Source organism: Hemitrygon akajei, chromosome 1, assembly GCF_048418815.1.
Source record: "Hemitrygon akajei chromosome 1, sHemAka1.3, whole genome shotgun sequence".
Classification (NCBI taxonomy): domain Eukaryota; kingdom Metazoa; phylum Chordata; class Chondrichthyes; order Myliobatiformes; family Dasyatidae; genus Hemitrygon; species Hemitrygon akajei.
Window position 1 is genome coordinate 96,277,805 of NC_133124.1, and position 18,283 is coordinate 96,296,087.

General features: G+C 41.8%; 1 pseudogene; it reads left to right on the forward strand.

Annotated features, from left to right (window-relative positions):
* The window catches only part of LOC140736563 (1-phosphatidylinositol 4,5-bisphosphate phosphodiesterase delta-3-A-like), a 46,948-nt pseudogene extending 29,037 nt beyond the window's left edge, over positions 1 to 17,911 (forward strand).
* Positions 17,912 to 18,283: the final 372 nt, after the last annotated feature.

Here is an 18,283-nt window from a genome sequence, read left to right on the forward strand (position 1 = left end):
ACTGTAATTTCTACGTTTTCTCTGTGGCCATGTGCTGTTTCTCCAGGTCCTTGCACATTTCAAGCACAGATGGGGTGGGTTAGTAAGCTATGAGCATGCTTTGTTGGTGCTAGAAACATAGCGAAACTTCTGGGCTGCCCTCAGCACATTCTCGGATTATGCTGGTCACTGACTGAAAATAACACATTTCACCGCATGTACATATTTCAATATACGTGTGAAAAATAAAGCTAATCTTAAGAAATCATAACCCTAATTACAGCGTAGGTAATACATGAACGGCATTAACAGTAGTTTGTTCTTTTTTTAGCGAAGCGTCATTTCTTCATGACCAAGGATGGATTTCTGTTCTTCCTGATGTCTCTGAGAGCAGACATTTTCAACCAAGAGCTCAACAAGGTTTACCAAGACATGACGAAGCCACTCGATCAGTATTATGTTTCCTCCTCTCACAACACCTACCTGATCAGGAATCAGCTGGAGAGTCGCAGTAGCACTGAATCCTACATCAGGTACTGGCGCCATATTTTAGAAGGGGTTTGGGATTAGATGGGCAGCAAAGGTTTTTTCGAAGTCTGTTTTTGGCTGATGTAAAGGGGTGGGGACTGGAGAATGCAGCCTATGATTTCTTGAGAGCTACAGAAAGCGTCTTTGTACATTTCAGGAGGACTGGAATATAAAGGTAGGGATGTACTGCTGAGTTTTTGTGAAGTGTTGGTCAGACCTCATTTGGGATATTGTGAGCAATTCTATTTTTTTAAAGTTTTTTTTGAGATACTGCGCAGAACAGGCATTTCTGACCCAATGAGTCATGCTGTCCAACTACCCACCTAGAAAACAGTCACCTAATCACAGGACAATTTACAATGACCAATTATCCTAATAATGCTATGTCTTGGGTCCGTGAGAGGAAACCAGAGCATCAGGAGGAACCCATGAAGTTATAGCGAAACATACAAATTTCTTGTACTTTTAGGCTCCATTTCCAAGGAAAGATGTGCTGGTACAGAGGAGATTTGCTGGAACAATCCCAGGTCAAAAGTCTCAAACTATGAGAATCGTTTGATGTCTCTGGGACTGTACTTGATGGGATCGAGAAGGATAAGAGGGAAGTGGGATGGAGGTCAATCTCATTGAACCGACTGGTTATTGAATAATCTGGATAGAGTGAATGTGTAGAGGATATTTCCTACAGTGAGAGAGTTTAGGACAGTGGCAAGAGCCTAAGAATAGAAAGGAATCTTTTTAGAACAGAGATCAGGAGGAATGTCTTCAGCTGGGATTGGTGAATCTGTAGAGCTCATTGCCACAGACCGCTGTGGAGGCCAAATCATTTGGCACATTTACAGTGGAGGTTGACAGATTCTTGATTAGTAAGGCCATCAAAGGTGTCAGGAAGCAACCAAATGAAATTGAGAGGGTTAATAAATGAGCCATGATGGAATGATGGACCAGACTTAATGGAATAACTGACTTAATTCTGCTCCTATATCTTATGGTCTGACAGCTTTATGGTGTATGATCATTGTGGGCCTGGCATAGTGAAAATCCTGTGGCTGTGGTCATTGCAAAAGATTACTGGTATCATAGATAGTGAAAATGGTTATCAGGATTTACAAAGGGATCTTAATCAGCTGGGTCTGTGGTTTGAGGAATTGCAAATGAAGTTTAATTTGGATGAATGCAAGATACTGCTGATGGCAGGACCCTGGAGAGTATTGTAGAACAGAAAGACCTTGGTGCAGAAATACATGGTTACCTGACAGTTTGGGCTTAATTTCAAGTTCAGTTTTATTTTCATTCAATCATGCACATGGATTAGATAAATTAAACAATGTTTCTCTGGAACCAAGGTGCAAAACACAGTACACATATCACATACTGCACATAAAACAATATTAAGAGATAATAAAAATAATCTGTAGATGCACAAGTTGACAGAAAGTACATTTTCAATATATAATTAATCATACAATAGTATAATGTTACTGGTGCTGTTATAAATAAGTGTGTAATGTGTACTGTAGAAATAGCCGAGCATTCGGAAGGCTCACAATCTTGCAAGCTAATACCCAGATTAAACTGAAGTCACAGGGAGATATTTGGCACACTAGCCTCCATCAGTAAATAACTGAGTACAAAAGTTGTGACATGATGTTTCTATGTTGCTGAGGCTGCAGATGGGGGTATTGTATTTAAATTTGGTCATGCTGCTACAGCATTAATGAAATTAAATTGGAAAGAATGCAGAGGAGATTTACAAAGATGTTCTCTGGACTCAAGAGCCTGAGTTATATGTTGGACAAGCTGGGGCTTTTTTCCTTGGAACACAGGAAACTGAAGGGTGATCCTGCAGAAATATATAAAATCTCGAAGAGCATAGTTAGGGTGAATGCACGCAGTCTTTTCTCTTGGGTTGAGAGATCAGGAACTCGTGGACATAGTTTTAAGGTGAGGGGCCAGAGACTTCATATGAACCCAAGGGGCAAAATTTTCTCCAAGAGAGTTATCTGGATATGGAACAAGCTGCCAAAGAAGTGTTTGAGGTAGATACAGGACATTAACCATATTTAAATATTCACAGATAGGAAAGATTTATGGGGATATGGATCAAACGATGGTGAATGAGACTTGGTTAGATTGCAATGTTGACTAGCATGGACCATTTGGGCCAAATGGCCTGTTCCTGCACAGTATGGCTCTTTAACTGTGTCATTGCAAAGTCTTCATTGAGTTTACTAGGTTTGATGAAGTTCCCCATGGTGGATTCAGAAAGTCAAGAGGCATGGGATCCAGGGACACTTGGCTTTTTGGATTCAGCATTGGATTTCCCAAAAAACACAGAGTCTGGTCGTAGTTGGTTCGTACACTGCTTGGAGATCAGTGACCGATGATGTTCTGCAGGGATCTGTTCTGGGACTCTGACAAGCAGCATATATAGAATGGTCAATCAAAGACTTTTTCCAGGGCATAAATATGACAGGACAGAATTTTAAGGTCTTTGGAGCAAAGTATAGGTCAGGGTGGGGAGAATGTCAGAATGTCCTTCTAGAGGATATTGTGTAGAGGCAGATACATTAGCAACATTTAAGTCACTCTTAGATAGGCACATGAATGAAATAAAATTGGAGGGGTATGTTAGAGGGTATGTTAGTTTAATCTTGGAGTAAATTAAAAGGTTGGTGAAGGGCCTGCACTGTATTTGTATTGTATGTTCCATCCTCTCTCGTCATCAGTGAACTCAATAAAGGCTGACGCTGGATGGAACCAGACTGTTGGGATGGACAGAACGGTGAGCCGGTAATTGATAACGGTTCCTCCCTCTCCTCAAAAATCCTATTAAGGGACATCATGGAAGTCATAAATAATTATGCTTTTACGATAAGCAGACATGCTCCATGCAAGGCTTGTGGTGTAGAAACACAAACAAGATGCTGGAGGAACTCATCAGGCTAGGCAGCATCTATGGTAAAGAGTAAACAATCAATGTTTCAGCCCAAGACCTTTCATCAATACTGGGGGAAAAAGATGAGAAGTGAGTGCAAGATGGTGGGGGGAGGGGTTGAAGAAGTACAAGGTTGGAGATGATGGAGAGGTGGAGAGATTTACAGAAAATCAAGAAATGCAATAGAGCTAACAAAAAATGTTGGATTAACAAGGCCTCAATGGAGAGGGTCTTTGATAATGGATGGTACTTTCTCTTTCTTTCTTTTTCAATCTTTTTATTGATATCAAAATAGTGGATATACATAGTATTGCTACACGTTGTTAATAGATAACATATATAATTATACAAACCCCATTTCCAGAAAAGTTGGGATATTTTCCAAAATGCAATAAAAACAAAAATCTGTGATATGTTAATTCACGTGAACCTTTATTTAACTGACAAAGAAAAGATTTTCAATAGTTTTACTGACCAACTTAATTGTATTTTGTAAATATACATAAATTTAGAATTTGATGGCTGCAACACACTCAACAAAAGTTGGGACAAAGTTAAAATAAGATTGAAAAGTGCACAGAATATTCAAGTAACACCAGTTTGGAAGACTCCACATTAAGCAGGCTAATTGGTAGCAGGTGAGGTATCATGACTGGGTATAAAAGTAGCGTCCATCAAAGGCTCAGTCTTTGCAAGCAAGGATGGGTCGTGGCTCACCCCTTTGTGCCAAAATTTGTGAGAGAATTGTTAGTTCAAAAGGAACATTTCCCAATGCAAGATTGCAGAGAATTTAGGTCTTTCAACATTTACAGTACAAAATATTGTGAAAAGATACAGAGAATTCAGAGACATCTCAGTGCGTAAAGGACAAGGTCGGAAACCACTGTTGAATGCGCGTGATCTTCGAGCCCTCAGGCGGCACTGCCTAAGAAACCGTCATGCTACTGTGACAATTATAGCCACCTGGGCTCGGGAGTACTTCGGAAAACCATTGTCACTTAACACAGTCCGTCGCTGCATCCAGAAATGCAACTTGAAACTGTATTACGCAGGAGGAAGCCATATATCAACTCAATGAAGAAACACTGGCGAGTTCTCTGGGCCTGAGCTCATCTCAGATGGTCTGAAAGACTGTGGAACCGTGTGCTGTGGTCAGATGAGTCCACATTTCAGCTAGTTTTTGGAAATAAACGGGCGTTGAGTTCTCCGTGCCAAAGATGAAAATGACCATCGTGATTGTTATCAGCGAAAGGTACAAAAGCCAGCATCTGTGATGGTATGGGGGTGCATCAGTGCCCATGGCATGGGTGAGTTACATGTATGTGAAGGTACCATTGACTCTGAGGTGTATATTAGGATTTTAGAGACACATATGTTGCCATCAAGGTGATGTCTCTTCCCAGGACAATGCTTATTTCAATGCTTATTTCAACAGGACAATGCCAGACCACATTCTGCACAGGCTACAACAGCATGGCTGTGTAGACACAGAGTACGTGTGCTTGACTGGCCTGCTGCCAGTCCAGATCTATCTCCTATTGAGAATGTATGGCACATCATGAAGAGGAGAAACAGACAACGGAGACCACGGACTGTTGAGCAGCTGAAAGTCTTATATCAAGCAAGAATGGACAAAATTTCCAATTGCAAATCTACTACAATTAGTATCCTCAGTTCCAAAATGATTAAAAAGTACTATTAAAAGGAAAGGTGATGTAACACAATGGTAAACATGCCTCTGTCCCAACTTTTGTTGAGTGTGTTGCAGCCATCAAATTCTAAATTTGTGTATATTTACAAACTACAATTAAGTTGGTCAGTAAAACTATTGAAAATCTTTTCTTTGTACTTCTGTCATTTAAATAAAGGTTCACGTGAATTAACATATCACAGATTTTTGTTTTTATTGCATTTTGGAAAATATCCCAACTTTTCTGGAAATGGGGTTTGTATATTCAATTAATACAAAGGTAATAAACCTCCCAAAAATGTTCAAGTACAAATGTAGAGTTCACAAAAAAAGGATTAACATACCAAAAATAAAAAAAAATGAAAAACGAAATATACCCCCCCCAAAAAATCTAACCAATACTAACCTAACAACAAAAAAAAACAAAGAAAAGAAAAGAACATGGGCTGTTTATAACATTAAAAAAAAAGGACCATTAATGTCACCAGCTCCGAACCTTCCTACATATACTAACACAAGAATAGGTTTGGAAAGAGGTCAAATCACATCATATGAAAATGTTAAATAAAAGGCCTCCAAGTCTGTTCAAATTTAATAGAAGGATCGTATATAACACTTCTGATTTTTTTCTAAGTTTAAACATAACATAGTTTGAGAGAACCAATGAAATGTGGTGGGAGGATTAATCTCCTTCCAATTCAGCAAAATAGATCTTTTAGCCATTAATGTAAGAAATGCAATCATCCAACGCGCTGTAGAGGTTAAATGGTGTGGTTCTATCAGTGGTAAACCAAAAATTGCCGTAATAAGATGAGGTTGTAAATCAGTATTCAAAACAGTTGAAATAATGTCAAAGATATCTTCCCAATATTTTTTCAAAGCAGAACATGACCAAAACATATGAGTTAAAGAGGTGGTCTCAGAGTGACATCTGTCACATACTGGACTTATATGAGAATAATAATGAGCTAATTTATCCTTAGACATATGGGCTCTGTGAACTTGTTTGAACAGTATCAACAAATGTTTAGCACATATAGAGGATGAGTTAACTAATTGAAGAATTTTTTTCCATTTTTCAATAGATAAGGTAAGCTTAAGTTCCCTTTCCCAATCATTTTTAATCTTATTAGATGCATCTAAATGAATTTTCATAATTATGTTGTAGATTGATGCTATTGCACCTTTCTAAGAAGGATTTAAATCTAAAATTTTTTCCAAACTATCCATAAGAGTATAAATTCGGGAAAGTAGGAAGGACGGTATTTTAAAAGTTTCTGACCTGTAAATATCTAAAGAAATGAGATCTAGGTAAATTATATTATTGGGTAATTAATATCCGCTATTTGAAATTTTGGTTATGGGACTTGGATATAACTTTAAGCCCTCATTGGGTAAATCTCAAATGTAATTCAGTACAAGGGTTTTCGCTGGGTTCTATTTTAGGGACTTTGCTTCCCTTTGCTCTTTCTAAATCGTATAAACAATTAGATAATCCAATAGTTAAATATACTTTACCAATATGGTTTCAATTTCAGAGATTTTTTGGGTTAAATCAATTTATTATAGCAAGTCTTATTATATCTATTATAATATCCTATTATATCCCCATCATCCCCTCCATCCCTCCCCACCGACCTCCCTCCAGGCACTTAATCCCTGCAAACAGAAGTGCTACACATGCCCCCACACTTCTTCCCTCACCACCATCCTAGGCCCCAGCAGTCCTTTCAGGTGAGGCACCACTTCACCTGTGAGTCAACTGGGGTGATATACTGTATCTGGTGCTCCCGATGTGGCCATTTATATATTGGGGAGACCCGCCGCAGACTGGGAGACCGTTTCGCCGAACACTCAGTCCACTTGTTTCACTCAGTCCTCCAGCAGTGGCGGGATCTTCCTGTGGTCACACACTTCAATTCCACAGACCACTCTCACTCCGATAAGTCTGTCCATGGCCTCCTCTACCGTCAAGATGAGGCCACACGCAGGTCGATGGAGCAGTAGCTTATCTCTCGCCTAGGTAGCCTCCTACCTGCCGGCATGAACATTCAACTCACAGACCTCCATTGATACCCCTGCCCCCCCCACTTACCCCATCCCTATCTATAATTTTAGTCTGGTTCTCTTTCTCTCTCTCTTCCCCCCCCCTCAATATAATCTCCCCCCAGCCCTACCTTCCTTTCTCTTTTATTTCCCATAATTCTCCACCTTCCCCCAGCCCATTTCCCTCTAGCCTATCACTTACCAGCTCTCTACTTCATCCCTCCACCCACTTCTTATCCCCCCTCGACCATCCCATGTTACTTCACTCCTGAGGAAGGGTTTCGGCCCGAAACGTCGTCACTACCTCCTCCCATAGATGCTGTCTGGCCTGCTGAGTTCTGCCAGCATTTTGTGTTTTTACCTATTATATCTAACTTCTTTTCTATCCCTCTATTATGGACCAAGCCTATTGTACTTGGAAAACTAAAGGTATTTCATGATTTTGTGATGTATTTTTGGATAATTGTTTCATGTCATTTGAGCAATTATCTAACAAATATAATCTACCGAGATGGCACTTTCTCACGGCAGTGTGCCTTGTGAATCTACTCAATGGTGGTTTATTGGTTTATTGATAAATCAGGCAGCAGCTGTGAGAAACTAAAAAATACAGGTGATTTGAAGCTGCAGGGAGAATGGGAGGAAGACTGAAAGGACAATATACGAAGTCACAGGAATCGGAGGATGGTGCTGAACAGGTGTTCCTTCAGCTGGAAGTTTGTAACAAGTGGTGCATGGCAGGGTCTGGTGCTGGGACCTTTGTTGTTTCTAATATACTGTCTATCAATGTAGGTGATCTGATTCCCAAGTTTGCAGACAATACAAAAGTTTTTAGAATCATAGATATTAAGGAAGGTCATCGCAGGATACAGAGGGTCATAAATCAGCTGATGGGTGCACAGAGCAGTGGAAGCATCCGATGGCTCTCGGCCTCTACTCGCTTTAGCTTAGAATGAGGGGGAGACCTGACTGAAACCTATCAAATATTGAAACGCCAAGATAGACTGAACGTGGAAAGTGTGATTCCAGTAGTGAGAGTCTTAGACCAGAGGGTACAGCTTCAGAATAGAATAGTCCATTTAGAAGAGAGATGCAAAGGAATTTATTTGGCCTCAAGGTGGAGAAACTGTGCAATTCATTGCCAAAGATGGCTGTGGAGGACGGTCACTGAGTATATTTTAACCAGAGGAAGATAGGTTCTTGATAAATAAGGTCGTCAAAAGTTACAGAGAGAAGGCAGGTGAATGAGGTTGAGGGGGGGGGGGGTTAATAGATCAGCCATGATGGAATGTTAGAGTACGCTGAATGGCCTAATTGTGCTCCCATGTCATATGGTCATATGTTCTGTCCTGGCAGGAAGCTTGGTTAGTTTGGTAAGGAAAGATGGCTCAAAATGCTCAGGGAACTCAGCATTTCAGGCAGCATCTATAGATTGGAGTAAACAGTCAGTATTTCAGGCCGAGGCTCTTCATCAGGACTATTAATTCCTCTCCTTTGATGCTGAGGACCCTGGCTGAACAGAAAGAAGCTGCACATGATGGTAAGAGCAGAAAACGTTGGATAAACACAATTGGTTGGGCAGCATGGAAACTGTCCCTTCAGCCAACCAAGTCACACCAACTCATCACAGGAAGGGTGTGGAGGCTTTAAAGAGGGTGCAGAAGAGGTTCACTGGCACTGTGCCTGGAATAGAGGATGTGTGTAATTAAGAGAAGTTGAACAAACTTGGGTTGCTTTTCTCTGGAGTGTCAGAGGTGGAGGGGAGCACTGATATGTTTATAAAATTATGAGAGGTATAGAGATAGTGGACACACAATATCTTTTCCCATATTCAAAATCTGTATTATCAGAGGGCATACATTCAAGGTGAGAGAGGCTGTTTAAAGGGCTGGTACAGATCATGCTTTTTTACTAAAACAGAGAACTGCGGGTGCCTGGAGTGGGCTGTCAGGGGAGATGGTGGAAGCAGATATGAGAGGCTTTTAGAGCACATTAATGCTCAGAGAATGGAAAGATATGGATGTTGTGCAAGCAGAAGGGATTAGTTAGCTTTTCATTTTGAGTTTAAATAATTAAGAGAGGTTTTGCGGCACAGTGATGTAGTGATTAACATAGCAATGTACAGCACTAGCTGTATGATCGGGGTCTAATTCCAGCCACTGTCTCTGGGGCTGGTCATTCTCCCCATGACCACATGGATTTCTTCTGGGTGCTCAAGTTTTCTCCCACTTTCCAAAGATGTTTGGCTTATGATTCCTAAGTTGTATGCATACTAAGTTGGTATCAGAAACATGATGATGTTTACGGTCCATCACAGACTGTGGTCATTGTTACAAACAATGCAAACAGCCCTTCTGGGTGAAGCAACACCACCTGTGAATCTGTTATGTTCACTTGCTCTTACCAGCCCTCTTGATGCAGCCTTCTCCAGCTTGGTGAAATCCACTGTAGACTGGGGACTGTTTAGTCAAGTACCTCTGCTCCATCCACAAAAAGCAGAATTTATTAGTGGCCAACAATTTTAATTCCTATTCCAACTTTTATTCCGAAATGTTGATCCATGGCTTTATTTTCTGCCATGATGACGACACTTTCAGGTTCGTGGAGCAGCATCTCTTATTCCTTTTGTATAGCCTCTAATCTAGTGCCATGAACATCAATTTCTCCAAGTTCTGGAATTTTCTTCCCCTCTTCCTTCCCTTTTCTTCAATTTCCCACTCTGGCCTTTTCCCTCTTCTCCCCTCCTGCATATCACATCTCCCCCGTGCCCTTCCTTCCTCTCTGCCATGGTCTACTCTCCTCTCCTATCAGACTCCTCCTTCTTCAGCCCTTTGCCTTTTCCACCTATCATCTCCCAGCTTCTTACTTCATCCCCCCCCCCTCCCCAACCACCTGTCTATCACCTTCTAGCCTGTCCTTCTTCCCCTTCCACTACTTTATTATTCTGGCATCTTCCCCCTTCCATTACAGTCCTGATAAATGGTCTCAGCCTGAAATATTAACTGTTTATTCTCTTTCATAGATGCTGCCAGACCTGCTGAGTTCCTCCAGCATTTTGTGTGTATTGCTCTGGATATCAGCATCTTTTGAAACTATTGAGATCAACACGTGGAAACAATTATGTTCATGCTTACAATATCATTTCTGAGCCAGTTTTGCCTGGATTTGAACCCATGTTTATGTTGGAGGTGTTAGTGTTAGCATTGTGTCTGATGCATCTTCCCCTTCACTGTTTCAGGTTTCAGCCCCATGTGGAACACAAGCTTTCAGTTTGACGTGTCCGTGCCTGAGCTGGCCTTTGTTCGCTTCCTGGTTCAGGACTATAACGACTCCTCAAGGAATGACTTCATCGGACAGTTCACACTCTCATTCACTAACTTACAGCAAGGTATTGTATCAAAACCCCACCCCTTTAAAACTGGAAGGAGTGGAGGGAAGAGTGGTGGAGAATTTGGGCGGTGAGAGAGCAACTCTGGTTCTACAAGACCGGACCATCAGATGGAGGTTCACTGAGACCCACTTCTTCTCTAGGAATGAGGTCATGCGTTTTGTTCCATCCTTCACTCTCCCTGAGCCAGAGAAGCCTGCTGTTAAAGCTCATTTCAAGAGGACATGAATATAAAAACAAGGATGTGATACAAAGGCTTTAAGTTATTTGTCAGAGCACACTTATGTATTGTCAGCAGTTATGGGCCCTTCATCCAAGAGAAAATGTGCTGGAATTGCAAAGGGTGTAGACATAATTCACAAGAATGAGAATGATCTCTTGAATTAAATGGTTAATTTTTGAGGAACATGCAATGGTTCTGGGCCTGTACTCACTGGAGTTTTGAAGAATGAGAAACCTAGTGAAATCTATTGAATCTTGAAAGGACTAGATAGAATGGATGTGAAGAGGGTATTTCCTATAGTTGGACAATCTAGCACAAAAGGGTGCATTCTCAGAATAGTGGGACAGAGCCGAGGTCAAATTTTGTTAGCCAGAGGGTGGTGAATCTGTGGAATTCGTTCATCAGATGGCTGTGGAGGCCAGGTCATTAGGTGTATTTAAAGTAGTGTTGATGATGGTTTCTTGATTAATTAGTGCAACAGAAGTTACGGTCAGGAGAATGGGGTTGAGAGGTTTAATAAATCAGCCATTATAGGCCAAATGGCCCTGGTATCAACAAGTAGTTCTGACAAGGGTGTCAATGTGCAGTTGGACTGTGACCCCACACCCCCTCCCACCAAGGCTACAAGGTTATACTTGCTCTGGTGTGGGTGAGACGACCAGTAGTAGCACACGGCCAGTTGTGGCTGTTCTGGCCCTGGGTGTTGTGCCTAACCACCTAGGTAACTCCAGTAATGTTTCAGTTCCCTCTCTGGTCCTACCAACAGCCCAGCAAACAACAGCTCTTCCTCACCCCCTGCCTCCCATTCCACCTCTTTCAGTTGCATCCCAACCTCCTCTTCCAGGACCTGGGGCACTGTCCCAGTGAACAGGAGCATCCCATATTTCACCAAGGAAAAAAAGATGGACACCATTGATGCACCATCAATAACTCACTCTGAGACGTAAGAAGCGAGATATCGGCTTTTATTGACTGGAAGAATGAACAACACTACATCCTGGAGAATGAGGCCGGGCTCAGGCCTCAATCGCCTTTATACAGGGGTCTGTGGGAGGAGCCACAGGAGCAGTCCAGACAGGTATATGTAGTTCACCACAACCATCTAATGTAACTATTCCAGCTCAGAGCTTTGGAGGTTCAGTTTTGGCATCCTCTCTAAGAAGGTATGTACAGTATGTTCTTCCCAGATGTGCATTTGATCCCTCTGGGTGCTCTAGATTCCTCGCACAATCCAAAGACATCACAGTTAGTAGGCTAATTAGTCCTGGGATGAGGGTAAAGTTTCTAGTCAGCACAGCTTGGTGGGTTGGAAGAGCCTGTTCCACACTGTATCTCTGACTAAATAGAACAGTAAGAAATATCTGGCTGAAGGAATTGGTCTTGCATCTGGCCGGAGAGGAGAAGGTGGGTCCTCCACATCTGGCTGAGGTTATCAGTTCCACATCTGGCCGGGGAGGAGAGGGTGGGTCCTCTGTCTTGCTGAGGGACTGCTCACACATCTGAGGGTGGAACCTCTGTATCTATCCTTCATGACTGAGGTGGTCTCACATTTCTGATTAATGCCACCATCCCCAGCAGCGTGGCCGCAAGGGACCACTCTCCCGAAACCCACGTCACTCATATTTCTAGTGGTGACGGCAGAATCTGTGTACCTGCAAGCAGTCCACACAGCAGTGCGATGCTTGTAATGGTGGAACAGCCAGCACAGCTCTGAGCCCGTGTCCCAATGGAATGACAATAAAATGGGAAAGGGAACAGGGTGTAAGGAAGGGAGAATTGGAGGTAAAAGTTCCCGTTCAAATTTATTGTCTTCTGACTGTACATATATACAAGCAAATTAAAACAATGTTCCTCTGAACCACGGTGCACCCACAAAACATAACAAACACACAGCACATAAACCAAAGTATTAACACAAATGAGTTAATAAAAGATAGTTGAAAGTGCATGTAGCTGGCAGCACAAGTAAACAATAAACAGTATAGTAAACAGGAAATAGTTCACTCTTGAGAAAGTAGACAGGGTTATTGGGAGTGCCAAATGTACTCAAAATGCCAAGGATGTTGGCTGTTTGAGTTACAGTGTGATTACCTCTCTCTCTGTTTTATTTCTCATGGTACCACCACATCCACCTTCTGTCAGCAAACAGCGACTACCTGCCCGCAGCCTTACTCTTCATCCACATCATGATCGACTGAATCCTCCCGCCATGATCTCCTCCGCTGGGATTCCTGACTTACCAGGAGCTGGAACAGACAGTCCCCTTGAGCAGCTGGAGATGGACAGAGGGACAACTGGATTGGGTTGGGGTAGATTGACAGAAAGAATAGGGAAGTGGGTGGGGGTGGGATGGTGAAACAGAGTGGGAGATAACAGAGAAGGGGATTGGACTGTGACACCACACCCCCTCCCATCAAGGCTACAAGGTTATACTTGCTCTGGTGTGGGTGAGACGACTAGTAGTAGGACATGGTCAATTGTGGCTTTTCCCTCCCCCTGGATGATGTGTTCTAACCCCATCCTAACCACATATGTAACTTTAGTAATAGTTTAGGAATAGTGAGGGGATTCAGAGTCTGTTCTGATGGGAAATGGGAGGAAACTGTTTCTTAAACACTGAATGTGTGTCTTCAGACTCCTGTACATCCTCACTGATGTTAGATATGAGAAGAGGATATGCCCTGTACGGTCAGGGTCCTTAGTAATGGATCTTCCCTATCTGTGAGTCTTTAAATATGGTTAATGTCCTGTATTTACTTCAAGCACTTCCTTTGGCAGCTTGTTCCATATATAGACAGCTTTCTTTGTGAAAATTTTACCCCTTGGATTCATATGAAGTCTCTGCCCCCTCACCTTAAAACTATATCCACAATTTCTTGGTTTCTCAACCCTAGAAAAAAGACTGTGTGCATTCACCCTAACTATGCGCTTCATGATTTTACACATTTCTGCAGGATCACCCTTCAGTTTCCTGTGTTCCAAGGAAAAAAGCCCCAGCTAGTCCAACCTATAACTCAGGCTCATGAATCCAGAGAACATCTTTGTAAATCTTCCATGCATTCTTTCCAATTTAATTTAATTATTGCTGCAGCAGCATGACCAAATTTGAATACAATACCTCATGTGCAGCTTTAGCATTGTTGAAACATAACATCACAACCTTTCTACTCAGTTACTTACTGATGGTGGAGGCCAGTGTGCCAAATGTCCTCCTGTCTACCTGTGACTTAACTTAAATCTGGGTAATAGCTTGCAAGATTGTGAGTCTTCTGAACACTCAGCTATTTATACAGTTCACATTACACACTATTTATAACAGCACCAGTAGCATTATACTATTGTATGATTAATTATATATTGTATATGTACTTTCTGTCAACTTGTGCATCTACATATTATTTTTATTATCTCTTAATATTGTTTTATGTGCACTATGTGATATGTGTACTGTGTTTTGCACCTTGGTCCCTGAGGAACATTATTTGATTTATCTAATCCATGTGCATGATTGAATGAAAATAAAATTGAACTTGAAATTAAGCCCAAACTTTCAGGTAACCATGTATTTCTACACCAAGGTCTTTCTGTTCTACAATACTCTCCAGGGTCCTGCCAACAGCAGTATCTTGCATTCATCTGAATTAAACTCCATTTGCCATTCCTCAAACCACATACCCAGCTGATTAAGATCCCTCTGTAAATCCTGATAACCATTGTCACTGTCTATGATACCAGTAATCTTAGCAATGACCAGAGCCACAGAATTTTCACTATGCCAGGCCCACAATGCTGATACACCATAAAGCTGTCAGACCATAAGATATAGGGGGAGAATTAGGCCAGTCATCCCATTAAGTCTGCTCCATCATTTCATCATGGCTGATTTATTAACACTCTGAATTTCATTCTGTTGCCTTCTTCCCGGAACCTTTGACATCCTTATTAATCAGGAATCTATCAACCAACACTTTAAATGTGCCAAATGATTTGGCCTCCACAGCTGTCTGTGGCAATGAATTCAACAGAATCACCAACCCCGGCTGAAGAAATTCCTCCTGATCTCTGTTCTAAAGAGATGCCTTTCCATTCTTAGGCTCTTGCCACTGGTCCTAAACTCTCTCACTGTAGGAAATATCCTCTACACATTCACTCTATCCAGATTATTCAATATCCAGTTGGTTCAATGAGATTGACCTCCATCCCACTTCCCTCTTATCCTTCTCGATCCCATCAAGTACAGTCCCAGAGACATCAAACGATTCTCATAGTTTGAGACTTTTGACCTTAGATTGTTCCAGCAAATCTCCTCTGTACCAGCACATCTTTCCTTGGAAAAGGAGCCTAAAAGTGTAAGGAATTTGTCTGTTTTGCCATAACTTCATAGGTTCCTCCTGACACTCTGGTTTCCTCCCACAGTCCCAAGACATACCATTATTAGGATATTGGGTTATTGTAAATTATCCTGTGATTAGGTGACTGTTTGCAAGGTGGGTAGTTGGACAGCATGACTCGTTGGGTCAGAAATGCCTGTTCTATGCGGTATCTCAAAATAAAACTTAAAAAAATAGAATTGCTCACAATATTCCAAATGAGGTCTGAGCAACACTTCACAAAGACTTAGCAGTACATCCCTGCCTTTATATTCCAGTCCTCCTGAAATGTACTAAGACCCTTTCTGTACCTCTCTTGAGAAATTGTAGGCTGCATTCTCCAGCCCCCACCCCTTCATATCAGCCAAAAACAGACTTCGAAAAAACCTTTGCTGCCCATCTAATCCTAAACCCCTTCTGCAATATGGCGCCAGTACCTGATGTAGGCCTCAGTGCTACTGCGACTCTCCAGCTGATTCCTGATCAGGTAGGTGTTATGAGAGGAAGAAATGTAATATTGAACGAGTGGCTTCGTCATGTCTTGGTAAACCTTGTTGTGTTCTTGGTTGAAAATGTCTGCTCTCGGTGACATCAAGAAGAACAGAAATCCATCCTTGGTCATGAAGAAATGACGCTTCGCTAACAAAAGAACACACTGCTGTTAATGCCATTCATGTATTACCTACACTGTAATTAGGGTTATGATTTCTTAAGATTAGCTTTATTTTTCACATGTAGATCGAAATACAGAAACATGCGGTGAAATGTGTTATTTTCAGTCAGTGACTAGCATCATCCGAGAATGTGCAGAGGGCAGCCCACCAGTTCCACCATGCTTCTGGCACTAACATAGCATGCTCACAACTTACTAAAGCACACCCATCTGTGTTTGAAATGTGCAAGGACTTGGAGGAAAAGCACATGGGCACAGAGAAAACATATAAATTACAGTCAGTGATGAGATTTGAACCCACATCCGTGATCACTGGCACTGTAAAATGATTGTACTAACCAGAGAAATCCAGGGATTTGGTGTTAAAGAAAGGTATATTCATGGACAAGTTTATCTTCTCCTTGCTATCTCAATCATTGCTGAAAACCAGACAAGAGTCTTAGACTGCAGCCTTAGAGATGCAGCCGCCATCCGGAAGACCTACAAGGAGTTAGAAGTCTTGCTCACCAATATGAATAAGTCAGGCCAAGCTGGAAAGTTCAAAGCCTGGACCTACCAGAATGTTGAATAACCTTGATAGAGTGTAAGTGGAGAGAATGTTTCCTATGGTGGGAGAATCGAGGACCAGAATATACTGCCTCAAAATAAAGTGGCTTCCTTTTAGAATGGAAATGAGGAGGTAGAACGTGGTGAATCTGTGGAATTCGTTGTCACAGGTAGCTGTGGAGCTCAAGTCTTTATACATATATATTGAAGGCATAGGTTGATAGATTTTTGATTGGTCATGGCATGAAGGGATACAGGGAGAAGACAGGAAATTGGGGCTGAAAAAAAAAGGATCAGCCACAATGAAATAGTGGAACAGAATTAATGGGCCAAATTGCCTGATTCTGCTCCTATACCTTATGGTCTTTCAAGGAGATGTGCAGGGCAAATTTTTCACACAGGGAGCTGGGCAGTAGCAGAGGCAGATTAAATAGAGGTGCTTAAAAGGCTCCAAGGTACATGAATATACCGAGAATTCAGGGATCGGGGCATTGTGTAAACACAAGGGATTAGTTTTGTCAGGCATTTAGTTCCTAGTTTAATTAGTTCATCACAACATGGTGGGATGAAAGGCTTGTTCTTTAGTGCTGTTCTGCACTCAGTGCCAGTTTATTAGGTATACCTGTACACCTGCTTATTCTTGTAAATAGCTAATCAGACAATCATGTGCCAGCAACTCAATGCATAAATTTATGCAGATATCATCAAGAGAATCAGTTGCAATTCAGACCAAACAGCAAAATTGAGAACAAATGTGATCCAAGTGACTTTGACTGTTGAGTGATTACTGGTGCCAGATGGGATGATTTGAGTATCTTAGAAACTGCAGATCTCCTGCAATTTTCACGCACAAAAGTAAAATAAAAGAGTTTACAGATCACGATGTAAAAAACAAAGAAAATTCCAGTCAGCAGTTTTTCCGAGGGCAGAAGTGCTTTGTTAATGAAAGAGGTGAGAGGAGAATATCAAGAGTAGTTCAAGCTATCAGGAAGGCAACAGAAATGCAACTAACCACATGTTAAAACAGCAATATGCAGAAAAGCATTTCCGAATGCAGAACACATTGAACCATGAAGTGGATAGACTACAGTAGCAGAAGACCACAAACGTACACTCTTGTTACTTCATTAGATACTAAAGGTACACTCAGCCCTCCTTATCCGTGGGGGATTGGTTCTGGGGCCCCCCCGCGGATACAAAAAAACATGGATGGCCATTTGAGTATATGTTCTGAGTTCTGAGGTGACAGGTCATGTGATTAAACATCTCCAAAGTGTTGGCAACACAACTTCAAGGTGATGGATGTGGCTTACCTTCCTCGTTTAATTCATACAAGTGGATGAGATGTGATACATTCTCCCTCGTCACATTCTCCCTTTGTTCCTTCCATAGGAACTCCTGGAGTTTTCCTACACCGATCAGCTGCTCCTTGTTGCAGTAGAAATCAAAGATGGTGGTGATCTCTTAGCGGTCCGTGAGAATGTGATAAAACTCTTTGATCTCCCTGTCACAGATGGTACTGTCTTTTGACTTGTCACATTTCTGAGGGTGGAAGAGAGGTCCAAAGACAGTTATGATGAAAGAACGGCCAACATTGTGTTGCTATTGAATCTGTGCTGCCTTCACCCCAGTGAAGACAGTTCACCTCATTCAACCACTTTGCCCGAGAGTGTAGGGCCCTTTTATAAGAAAGTGTGTGCTAGCATTGGAGAGAGTCCAGAGGAGGCTTACTGAAATCATCCTGGGAAAGAAAGCATTATTGCATGAGGAACATTTGAAGACTCTGGACTAGTGCTCACTGGAGATTATAAGAATGAGGTTTGGGGATGGCGGTGGGGTGGGGGGGGATCTCATTGAAAACTACCACATATTGTAGGACCCAGATACAGTGGATGTGAAGAA